The 12,020-nt window shown below is 43.1% G+C and overlaps 1 protein-coding gene across 2 annotated transcripts in view; it reads left to right on the top strand.

Moving 5' to 3' along the window:
* The first annotated feature begins 237 nt into the window (after positions 1 to 237).
* Positions 238 to 12,020, top strand: part of C1QTNF8 (C1q and TNF related 8) — an 80,282-nt gene continuing 68,499 nt past the window's right edge. Inside the window, exons 1-2 of one of the 2 annotated variants that reach the window (XM_082260622.1) lie at positions 238 to 311; positions 6,816 to 6,885. The gene's annotated coding sequence lies outside the window, so the exon portion shown is untranslated. Of the gene's footprint in view, positions 312 to 6,630; positions 6,671 to 6,815; positions 6,886 to 12,020 lie in introns of those variants that run through there. The other variant, XM_082260621.1, reaches the window with a different exon arrangement.

The raw sequence follows: 12,020 nt of genomic DNA on the forward strand, positions 1-12,020 counted from the left end.
GCATGCACCCATTATGATAAATATATCTAATGCTAGCTAGGTGCACTTTAAATGGTGATTATATAAATGCCGGAGTTCAGATTTAACACAAGGCGTTCTATCGCTGAAACTTCCTTTTCCTAAGAAAATGACATCAGGCTGGGAATGTGATAGCGCTGTGCTATTTATATCATAGGGAACAACAAGAGGCCATCCGGGGTGTCCCAAATAACCTTAAGAAGACGCCTCCTCTGCCTTCATCCGTTGTAGGATATGGGAAGTGCAGAACGGCTGTATGTTGGACGAGGCTGGGAACGGATTTCTCCGCTCAGGTGAGTGTGACATCATGCACTGACGCAGGAAACGCACTACGCCAACACCAGAGAACAGGACACTCATATTCCTATGGACTGAGGAGGCACAAGGATTCTAAAGGGATACCACTGATCAGCAAGTATTAGTACTGGGAGGGGGACAATAGGTGTAGAATCCTTCCCTATCTCATCCCTACTCTCTTCCCTAAGGCTTTGTTCACACTAATGTGACATCGGATCCGACTTGTGAGACCCGATGACATGTGGAATTCCACGTTTTCTTAACCCCTTGGAGCCTAAGCCTTTTTCTGACATTTGTTGCTTACAAGATAAAATCTGTATTTTTGCTAGAAAATTACTTAGAACCCCCAAACAATATAAATTATATATATATATATATCTAGCAGAGACCCTAGCAGTGATGGCGAACCTTGGCACCCCAGATGTTTTGGAACTACATTTCCCACGATGCTTATGCACTCTGCAGTGTAGTTGAGCATCATGGGAAAAGTAGTTCCAAAACATCTGGGATGCCAAGTTTTGCCATCACTGCGCAGCTGTTACAATATTTTATGTCACACAGTATTTGCGCAGCGGTCTTTCAAATGCAATTTTTGGTTGAAGAAATACACTTTCATGAAAAAAAAAAAAAAACTGTAAAATTAACTTAATTATTTTTTTGCATAATATGAAAGATGATGTTATGCCGAGTAAATAAATACCTAACATGTCACGCTTTAAAATTGCGCACACTCGTGGAATGACGGAAAACTTTGGTACTTAAAAATCTCCATAGGCGATGCTTTAAAAAATGTTAACAGTTACGTGTTTAGAGTTACAGAGAAGGTCTTGTACTAGAATTATTGCTCTTGCTCTAATGATTGTGGGGATACCTCACATGTGTGGTTTGAACACCGTTTGCATATGTGGGTGCAACTTGCGTATGCGTTCGCTTCTGCACTCGAGCTCGGAGGGACGGGGCACTTTAAAAATTTAGTTTTTTTAATTAAATTATTAAATAAATAATAATTTTATTTTTTTATTTTTACACTATCCATTTAATTTTCTTTTTTCTTGATCACTTTTATTGCTGTCACAAGGAGTGTAAACATCCTGTGTGACAGTAATGGGCAGTGACAGGTACTCTTTATAGAGGGATCTGGGGTCTAAAAGACCCCAAATCCCTCCACTGCACTTAAAAGCATTCAAAACGCCAAGTTTGGCTGTTTTAAATGCTGTCTTTTTTTTTTTTTTATTTATTAAATCTGGCGCATTTAAAGCTCCAGTAACCTGAAGTGATGTCCTGAAATTGCTTCCAGGTTTTTACATCGGAGACCCGATCGAAGCCGAATGCGGCTTTGGTTTTTGTCTTCGGCCAGCCGGCGGACTGGCTGGCTGGTCACTTGGGTCTCCCCATGGGACAGGAGACTTAAGGCCCGTACACACGTAGCGATTGTCGGCCGTAAATATTCGGCCAACGTCCGATCGGCCGATTGTCGGCTTGTTAGTATGATGCTTCCAACAACCGACTGCGACTTTTCGGCCGAACAAAATCTGGTCTGCATGCTATAAAATTTTTGTTGGCCAACACCAGAACGGCCGATTGTTCATCAGTCAGTACAGATTTCGGCTGACAAAAGCCAGATGAGCAAGACTGGGCATGCTCAGAGAAGAAAAAACACACGAAAAGTAGACCAGAACATGACATCACTTCTGCAGTTGGTTGTTGTTGGCCGACAAAATTTGTGTGCAGTCTTTAGCACTTTTCAACCAACACGACAGCCCTGGACAAAAGACGACCGATCGTCCGGCTGACAATCGGTACGTATGTACGGGGCTTTAGGGGAGTCGCAGAAGGCAGCAAGAGGGGGGCGTCCCCTTCCGCTCCTTGTAATGACAGCCAAGCGTCACATCGGTTACATGAAATCATTGACATGACATCATTACAAGAAAGTGGACCATCGGCTCTAAACAACAGTACCGGTATTGCAAATTTTCGGCCTCGGCTTGAAGGGGTTGTACCGGGGTGATGTCTGGAGCTAGAGGCATGTTACAACCCCTTCAAGCTGAGGCCGCATTTTTTGCGTTCCGTTGGAGCGAAGGGGTGTTAAGTGATACTATACAAGTCTGTCTGACTTTTATAAAAGATTCCTGCACTACTTTGGATCGATTTTGATACGACTTCAATGCCACAGAGTGTAAAAAGTCACATCAAAGTCGGATTACAAAGTTGCACTGAAAGTCGCACGACTTTGGATTTAGGTTAGTGTGAACCGAGCCTGAAGGATTATTCACATAATAACGCATGCCTAATGTGCGCTACACTGCAATACATTTATTGCATGTGTTGCATTGTGTTTCTTTATTTAACTAAAAACATTATCCAAAAAAAAATTTTTATTTTTTCCTATTATTATTAAAGAGGAAGAAAACTTCCATCTTTAGGTTTTATCTATAGGTAAGCCCATATTAACCACTCCCTTACTGCAGTACATCATATGACGTCCTGGGGTTTAAGTGGGGATATCTGAATGATGGGTGCAGCTGCAGGCATCATTCAGATATCATTTTTTCCGCTGGCGATTCCCTTTACCATAAGAACAATCATAGTGCCATCAGCGAGCCGGAAAAGGAATATGCCGGCGGCGGAAGTACACCATAGACTTTGCCGAGGACCAGGTGGTCCCCAGCAGTCTCTATGCTCTCGAAGCCCCGAGCGTGACAGTATGACTTAATGCCGGCCTGACAGTTGTCATACTGCCAAAATCTCGGCTCTATAGCTGAGATGTTTTTTTTTTTTTTTATTATTATTTTTATTTCAGGCTTTCTAGCCTGTAGGAGAGATCTGAGGTCTTACTGATCCCGGATCTCCCCATAAAGAGGACCTGTCATTCACTAATCCTATTACAAGGGATGTTTACATTCCTTGTAATAGAAGTAAAAGTGATAAAAAAAAAAAAAAATTAAAGGGAAAGTGTAAAAATAAAAAAATTAAATATAAAATAAACAATAAAAAAAAATAAAAATGTTAAAGTGCCCCCCTCCCCCACCCTGGGTGCCCACACGCAGAAGCGAATGGGTGCATACGTCGCAGCCACATATGTAAATGGCATTCAATCCATATATGTGATTACGGCCACGCGCACATGCACGGGTGTAACTGGATGGAATATTGTCTTTATTCAACCTCAACTACTATGTAACTATGTGAGGTATCGCCGTGAACGTTAGAGCGAGAGCAACAATTCTAGCCCAAGACCTCCTCTGTTATTCTAAACAGGTAACCTGTAAACATTTTTAAAGCGTTGCCTAGGGAGATTTTTAAGTACCAAAGTTTTGCCTCATTCCACGAGTGTGCACAATTTTAAAGCGTGACATATTAGGTATCTATTTACTCGGCGTTACATCATCTTTCACATTATACAAAAAAATTGGGCTAACTTAAGTGTTTTTTTTTTTTCTTTTTAATTCATAAAACTGTTTTTTTCCCCAAAATAACCGCGTTTGAAAAATTTCTGCGCAAATACCGTGTGACATAAAAAGTTGCACTGATTGCTATTTTATTCCCTAGGGTCTCTGCTAAAAAAAACATATAATGTTTGGGGGTTCTGAGTAATTTTCTAGCAAAAAAATAATGATTTTTACATATCGGAGAGGAGTGCCAGAAGAGGTCTGGTATGGGAGTGGTTAAGGCTTACCTATAGGTAGTGTAAATATCTCTTAAACTCGCACCGTTCAGGAAATAACTCTAAAGGAACTCTAAAGGAACAGCTGCCCGTGCCATTTCTTCAGAGCAGTGTGCCTTGACTGGCGACTCCCGCAGAGCCGGAGCTACTAACCCGGAAGGAAGACCGGGTATAGATGGATGCCATCTCCAGCGATTGCATTGCTGGAACGCTTCGTTTTCAAGTAAGTTTTACATACTGTGCTAGTATGCGATGATACTAGCCCATTATATCTTTGCCTTGTGCAAAGGGTGGGTCAACTCAATATGGAACCCTAAGGACTAATGATGGCCATACATTCTACAAAAAATCGGCCGGAATTTGGTCATTTGGACAGTTCTTTAGTTTTTCGGCCAGTTAATGGGCACAAATCGGTAAATGGTTGTGATGTTTTTGAGCTGAAAAATCAAAGGACAAGTTTGGAAATTTTCTGCCGAACGATAAATTGAAAGGTCGATGTGTTTCTTGTCCAAACTGTTTGCACTAGTGTAGCACCCTCCTAGGTAGGTGCTAGGAAAAACAATAGTTTGCTCTGCCTGCTTCACAGGGGAGCCTGATCAGTAGTTTTGCCTGTTGCATGTGTCCATGTGTGATTAATCTGGTCTGAGGGAGTGTCCCCACTGTATCCAATAGGGGAGTCTGTTGGACAGTGGAGGAAACCCAGCCAGTGAAACACAGGCTTTTATGACTATCCCAGTGGGTTGGCACAACAGTAGTGCATCTTGGGATACGTTATATAAGCCATGGGCACATGTGACAGGGTGTCTTTGGGCCGGAAGCCAGGTCCCAGGAGGAGGGTGACGACTGTCTCTCCTCCTGTTGCTAAGGAAGGTGGTCACAGGCGGTCGGCCGTGCAGACCAGAAGTGTGGTGCTGAGCCAGGAGGTCCAGTGGATGCTGACAAGGGAGTTGGAGGCAGAGCAACCCAGGGAAAAAACAGTGTCCGTGAGTACCGGGAAGCTTGCCAGGGGTCTGCCCAGGAAGGGGACCACTCCAGTAGGGTGTCAGTGGACAGGAGGTCAGCGCACACAGTCAGTTGGAAAGGTGGTGCCAAGTTAAACCCTGAAGAGAAACCTAAACAAGAGTACATATTCTTTATCTTCACTTCAGTGGCAAGGTGAAGCAGCAGCCTTGGCGCATTCTACAGTCAGTTGTCCTCAGGAATTGTGCATAGTTCAAGTTGGAGTATCCCACAAGCTTCCCATGAGTACCGGGAAGCTTGCCAGGGGTCTGCCTAGGAAGGGGACCACTCCAGTAGGGTGTCAGTGGACAGGAGGTCAGCGCACACAGTCAGTGAGAAAGGGGGTGCCAAGTTAGACCATGAAGGGACCTTGGCGCATTCTACAGTCAGTAGTCCTCAGGAATTGTTCATAGTTCAAGTTGGAGTATCCCACTCATCCCTTCTCCCATCCAAGTTCCAATAAAAACACAAAAAAAAAAAAAATCCCCTGGACTGTTCATTGTCTGAGCTGAGAACTTGTTGCAAATGGTAACCCAGGGGAACCCAAGAAGTGTAATTCTCAGCAGCTCCCTAGGGGGCAGTGCTACACTAGGCATATGTGAAAAAAAAAAAAAAAAACGTATTCATTTATGTCCATTAAATGATTTATCAGTCCTAACATGATGGCACGATCGTTTGCTCTTCTTTGTTTTTCGAAAATGAGTTTGAACGATTTTTTCGTACAGTGTATGGCCAGCATTAGACTGGGATGCCATTAACGCTCATGTGGGTGTAAAGGCAGGTGTCCCAATACTTTTGGTAATATAGTGTACTTAGAGTGCTCTGTAAACTGACAGTACTATATACAGTGCCTTGCGAAAGTATTTGGCCCCCTTGAACTTTTCGACCTTTTGCCACATTTCAGGCTTCAAACATAAAGATATAAAACCGAGCAAACTCACTGAGCTCGAGCTGTTTTGCAAGGAGGAATGGGCAAAAATTTCAGTCTCTCGATGTGCAAAACTGATAGAGACACACCCCAAGCGACTTACAGCTGTAATCGCAGCAAAAGGTGGCGCTACAAAGTATTAACTTAAGGGGGCTGAATAATTTTGCACGCCCAATTTTTCAGTTTTTTATTTGTTAAAAAAGTTTGAAATATCCAATAAATTTCGTTCCACTTCATGATTGTGTCCCACTTGTTGTTGATTCTTCACAAAAATTACAGTTTTATATTTTTATGTTTAAAGCCTGAAATGTGGCAAAAGGTCGAAAAGTTCAAGGGGGCCGAATACTTTCGCAAGGCACTGTAAGTACCTGTAATTAATAAATACACACACATGGCCCACAGAAAAAGAGGTTGTTGTAAATTGCTTTCGTTTTGCCAGCGGGCGATGAACACGATTGTACATGTAGTAGCAAGTGCGTCCGTGGCAGTAGACTGGTGTTTTCCTTTCCGCCATTCCTTGGAGTGAATATTTGTCCCAGTGTTTGCCTGCAGGCCTGTGATCACCGCAGAGCAAAGAATAGGACACCCGGCCAGCCTGAAAAGTCACAAGCAGGAGCCAAATGTAACACTCTAACCTTCCAGGAAGACTCGACAGCCTCTGATTAGGTGGAGAAGCCGCAGGAGAGGACAGCGGTGGGCCCTGGTGACGAGCCAAAGAGGTGGGGGGGGGGGGGACTTTCTGTAAGAAAAAACAGCCTGCAGAGGTGAGTCCGCAATGTCTGGAAAAGGCTGACTATCCTGCCTGGCTAGCTCGGGGAATTGGACTGTCGGCTCTCAAACTTTTTTTTTTTTACTTCTCCTAACCACCAGTCAGGGTGGAGTCTCTAATTATGACAATATCTTTTGTAGGAAAAGGACCTTCAGCAAACAAGAGCAGACCGGTGTTCTGGGAATGCGAAAAGTTGACGTTTTCAGAGCGGTGAGTACATTTTTTGTTTAATAAACAGGAACGTGCACGCGAGTTTCCTTATAACCGGCATTTGTGCTTTTGCACAGTTGTTGCTTTTCTCTTTTTTTTTTCTTTCTCCTTTTTGATGTTACTGTTTGCAGTAAATCACAGCCAGCTGTGCTCGATTACATGTTCAGATTTTTATTGTCGAGCAGAATTATGTCATTCTGAGCATGCTTCTTCCTGCAGACTGAACCGTTAAATGTATTTGTTTACATCTATAGTCTTTTTTAACATGAACCTAGACCTTAAAGTGATTGTAAATGATCACCTTGTAAAACAACCTATTCAATTTAAAATAGAAATAAAAAAAGGCAAAAAAATTGTATATAACTATAAAAATACATTCTAAATACCTTTTTTTCCTTTTTTATAAGTGATCACATTCCCTCTGTTCTCAGCTGCATAGGAGCTGGGGGGGAGGAGAAGCAGCAGCACACTGAACTTCCCAGTGAATGGCTGTGTCAGGACAATCTGATCATTGGAGGAGAGCACACCAAGTTCCCAGCATAGCTAGAGAACTGGCCACATGTGCTCTCCTGCTTAGTGTGGTCAGTTTTTAATAGGGGGCTGTCAGGAACACCAGGGATTTCACATAAAGGAAGCAATGCAGAGAGAACTGGATACTTTTTCATACAATACGTGGTAGAGCAGGCACATATCAGGAATATGAAGTGTTGGGGGTAACAAACACTAAGTGGTGGTTCGCTTTTCTAATGGTATTAGGCAGCCTGTTTTAGGCTGCATTCACATGTCAGCGTATGGATCGCAGGCAGAATCGCCGCAGTTCCGCCCGCGATCCGGAGATTATTGCAAATCGCGGGATGCCTGTGCGTTGCCTGTGATTTGCAATAGCCCCCCAAACGCTGAGCGATGTTGCCGCGATTTCCGCCTGCCGAATCGCGGTAACATTGCGCAAAAAAAATCGCGGGACGCAATACGCTCCAAAGAAGCTCTTGTACTTTTTTGGGCAAAATGCGTCCCGCAATTTTTTTTTGCGCGATGTTACCGCGATTCGGCAGGCGGAAATCGCGGCACCATCGCTCAGCGTTTGGGGGGCTATTGCAAATCACGGGCAACGCACAGGCGTCCCGCGATTTGCAATAATCTCCAGATCGCGGGCGGAATCGCGCCGCAATCCATACGCTGACATGTGAAAGGAGCCTTAACCCTCAAAATGCTCCACCGCTGAGCCAGGGCGGCTGCTGAGCAGCCCCATTTACTTGAGTTGGTCAAATAATTTTTGCAGTGGCATGTGTACAGCAACGAGCATATGCATACCCTTATAACTTGGATAGGGCATAGGGAGCTGTTGGAAACTCTATGAACGCTGAGCAGTAATGTGAGGACAGTGTTCACTTTGTCACTACTTCTAGCAATGGCCCAGAAAGTGGACAGCACTGAGACACCATCAGAAATATTCCAGGCCAGGCAAACACCAATACTGATACATAAGCAGCAACAGTCCCTAGGATCCACTCCACACCAGGTCGGTACTCACCAGTGTTGGGGGTAACGAGTTACAATGTAACGGATTACAGTAACTACATTACTTTTTTTGGTAACGTAGTAAAGTAAAGCGTTACATTCCTAACATCGGTAACTAAATTACTTTACTTGGCTTGAGGAATGCGCTTTCCTGCGTTACTCAAACCCAGAGATGTATAGTAACTAAGTAGAACTACTTCACTACTGTACTTAAGTACCGAAAGGCGGTATCTGTACTTTCCTAGAGTAGAATTTTTTTCTCCTACTTCCACTTTTACTTCACTACATTTTTTCAATGATTTCAATACTTCTACTCCGATATTTTTTTTTTTGCTGCTGCATAGTTACTCGTTACAATTATAAAAATTACCACTGCCAGAACAGTAGATGGCAGGTTTCATGAAGCTCAAAAAAAATGTGTATAATGTCATGTGTACTTTTGACTTTTGACTTCTTTCTTTAATAACTTTAACTTTAATAACTTTAACTTTAATAAATGTTTGACTTCTTTCTTTAATAACTACATAACACAGTACTTGTACTTTTACTTTCAGTACTTGAGTAGCAAATTATTTTTAAAAACTACTGGTACTTTTACTTTCAGTACTTGAGTAGCAAAATGTTTAAAAAAAAACTACTTGCAATGCTTAAGTACAAAAAATGTTGAATACTTTAGTACTTCTACTCAAGTCACTTTTTGATCGAGCACTTCCACTTCTACTCAAGTCACTTTTTGATCGAGCACTTGTACTTTTACTCAAGTATGGGTTTTGAGTACTTTATACAACTCTGCTCAAATATAGATACAGGCCAGGAGGCTGTAGCAGAGCAGAAACTTTTTTTCCATTTTCGGGCACACGTAGGTATATGAAGTGCGGTCGCATGCACCGCTTCACATTATAGTTCCGGCCGGGCGCTGGCCGCCCACTGCCTATGCTCTGCCCTTCTTGGTCGGCGGAGTGATTCTCCGCTCCCTCCGCAGGTGCCGGAGTGAGGGAGAAGTTTCTGTGAGGTGGCTCGTGGCTGAGAGGGCGCAGATCAGCAATCCCAGTGGCAGGTGGCGGTGCACAGGCAAGCGGTAGTCAGTGACAGACAACTCAACATGCATGCCTGAAAGGAAGGTAAAGTCCGCAGACTCCCCACTGTGTACTAAAATTGACATTAATTTATTTTAATAATCACAGCACAGCAGGTCCCGTAGACCCCATTCACACTGGGGCAATGCTACTTCCCGGAGCGACCTGTGAAGTCGCGGCGCGCTGCTCGCACCGCAACCTCGGAGCGGCCGGCACGGACTTCATATCATTGAAGTCAATGCAGGTCGCTCCGGGTCGCCACCCCAAAGAAGCTCCGGACCCTTTTTCTAAGTCGGAGCGACTTGTGTCGCTCCTATTAGAACGGGTCCACAGCTTCTCTATGGAAGGCGACCTACGGCGACCTGTCAGGCGACCAGGTCGCCTGACAGGTCGCCCCAGTGTGAACGGGCTCTTATGGTATGGGTCTGTGTCACTGTCACGTGGCATCTTTGATGTTTGCCTAAATTCAGTGGAAATAAAAAAACTCTTAACCACTTAAGCCCCGGAAGATTTAACCTCCTTCCTGACCAGGGGGTATTTTGCGATTCGGCACTGCATGAATTTAACGGACAATTGCGCGGTCATGCGACGCTGTACCTAAACAAATTTGACTTCCTTTTTTTCCCACAAACAGAGCTTTCTTTTGGTGGTATTTGATCACCTGTGCGATTTTTTTTGATCATGCGCTATAAGCAAAAAAAGAGCGTCAATTTTGCAAAAATAACAATATTTTTCACATATTTTTATATGAAATTCCCCCAAAAAAATGTAAAAATCAAAATTTTTTAACATTTTCGGCCAATTTGTTTTATGCTACATATGTTTGGTACAAAAAAATCGTAAAAAGCGTATTTTAAATTGGTTTGTGCAAAAGTTATCGCGTTTACTAACAAAGGGAAAGATTTTTGTCATTTTTGTTGGTTTTTTTTTTAACGAGTAATGGCGGCGATCTGCGATTTTTTTTTTTTTTTTTGCGGAACTGCGACATTGGGGCGGACAGATTGGACCCTTGACTGACATTTTTGACACTTTTGGGGTTACCAGTGACATTTCTACAGTAATCAGTGCTATACATATGCACTGTTACTGTAAAATGACACTGGTAGTGAAAGGGTTAACTTTTTTTGAGAGGGAGGGGCTGTGTGTCCCCCTAGGGGCGTGATTATAACTGTGATTGGCTGTGGCTTGAGCTGTAGGAACAGTGATCAAGGGTCCTACATAGTAGAACCGTATGATCATTGTTTCTACACAGGGGAGAATGACAGGCGGCTTGTTTACATCAGTCGCCTGCCTTTCTCCCGCTGTCACGGACGATCGTGAGTGCCCGGCGGACATCGGGGGGGGGGGTCCGTGACCGAGCGGGAGCGCGCCTCTGGCAGCGCGCGCTCACTTCCCAGAGCCTCATAGGCTAGTGACGTACCCATACGTCACTTTGCCTGTGAGGGGCTGACCGCCGCAGTATATGTACTTGCGGCGGTCGGCAAGTGGTTAATAGAATTGTTTTCTGTAAGAGTTGTTTCTTTTCACTGTTACTCTAGTGTGCCGGGAAAGGTAAAAGACAGAAATCAACACAATGTTGGTAACATAATTAACATTAAATCCTAACTCTACCCAAAACCTTTTGATTTGATCTTTTTAGAGTATTTTTTACATTTTAGGATTTGTTTTCCTCTTTACTTCCTGTCCCAATGACACAAGGACAATAAATGAGAGGGTACAGGTGTCACCAGAACAGGAGAAGAAAGTGATCAATCAAAAAACTGACAGGGGTTCTCGCCACTTGCTGTCCAGGGCAATTTTTGCTTTTTTTCACACACATGTCAATGTGTCATTTGCTAGAAAATTATTAAGAAACCGCAAGCATTCCATATTTTCTAAAAGCAGATGCACTGGAGAATAAAATGGTGGCAATTTTTGTATGTCACACATTATTTGCACTAAAATTAATTTTGGTGTACACTAATACAATATATTACCTAATTTATGGTAAAATATAAAAGATGATGTTGCGTCAAGTAAATAGATACCAAACATGTCAAGTCTTAAAACTGCATGCACTGGAGAAATGGCAAGAAACTAAGGTACCTACAATTTTCATAGGCGTTGTTTTAAAATACTTAACAGGTTATCAATTTTTCATGAATTATGGTCTAGAATATTTGCTAATATACACAGTGGGGTGTGTTTACTTCTACAATTATATTTATTTATTTTATTTAAATTTATTTTTTACATTTTTTCTTCAATTTTTTAATGTAACTTTATTGGTGTAGCACCCTTCTAGGTAGGTGCTAGGAAAAGTATGTGTGTGGCCCTATCTGCTTATCAGGGAGGCCCGATCAGTTAGTTAGGCTGTCATGTGTTTCCAGGTGTAGTCTGTTGAGTCTGGGGACTCTCCCAACTGTATCCAATGAGGGCTCTTGTTGGACAGTGGAGGAAACCTGGCCAATAGCACACTAGGGTTTATGGCTGTCCCAGTCGGCGGAGTTCGCAGCAATGCACCCTGGGATTGGGTCAGTGCTGTATTTTGGCCTAGGCCAA

The sequence above is a fragment of the Pelophylax lessonae genome (assembly GCF_965119305.1).
Source record: "Pelophylax lessonae genome assembly, chromosome: 6".
Lineage (NCBI taxonomy): Eukaryota > Metazoa > Chordata > Amphibia > Anura > Ranidae > Pelophylax > Pelophylax lessonae.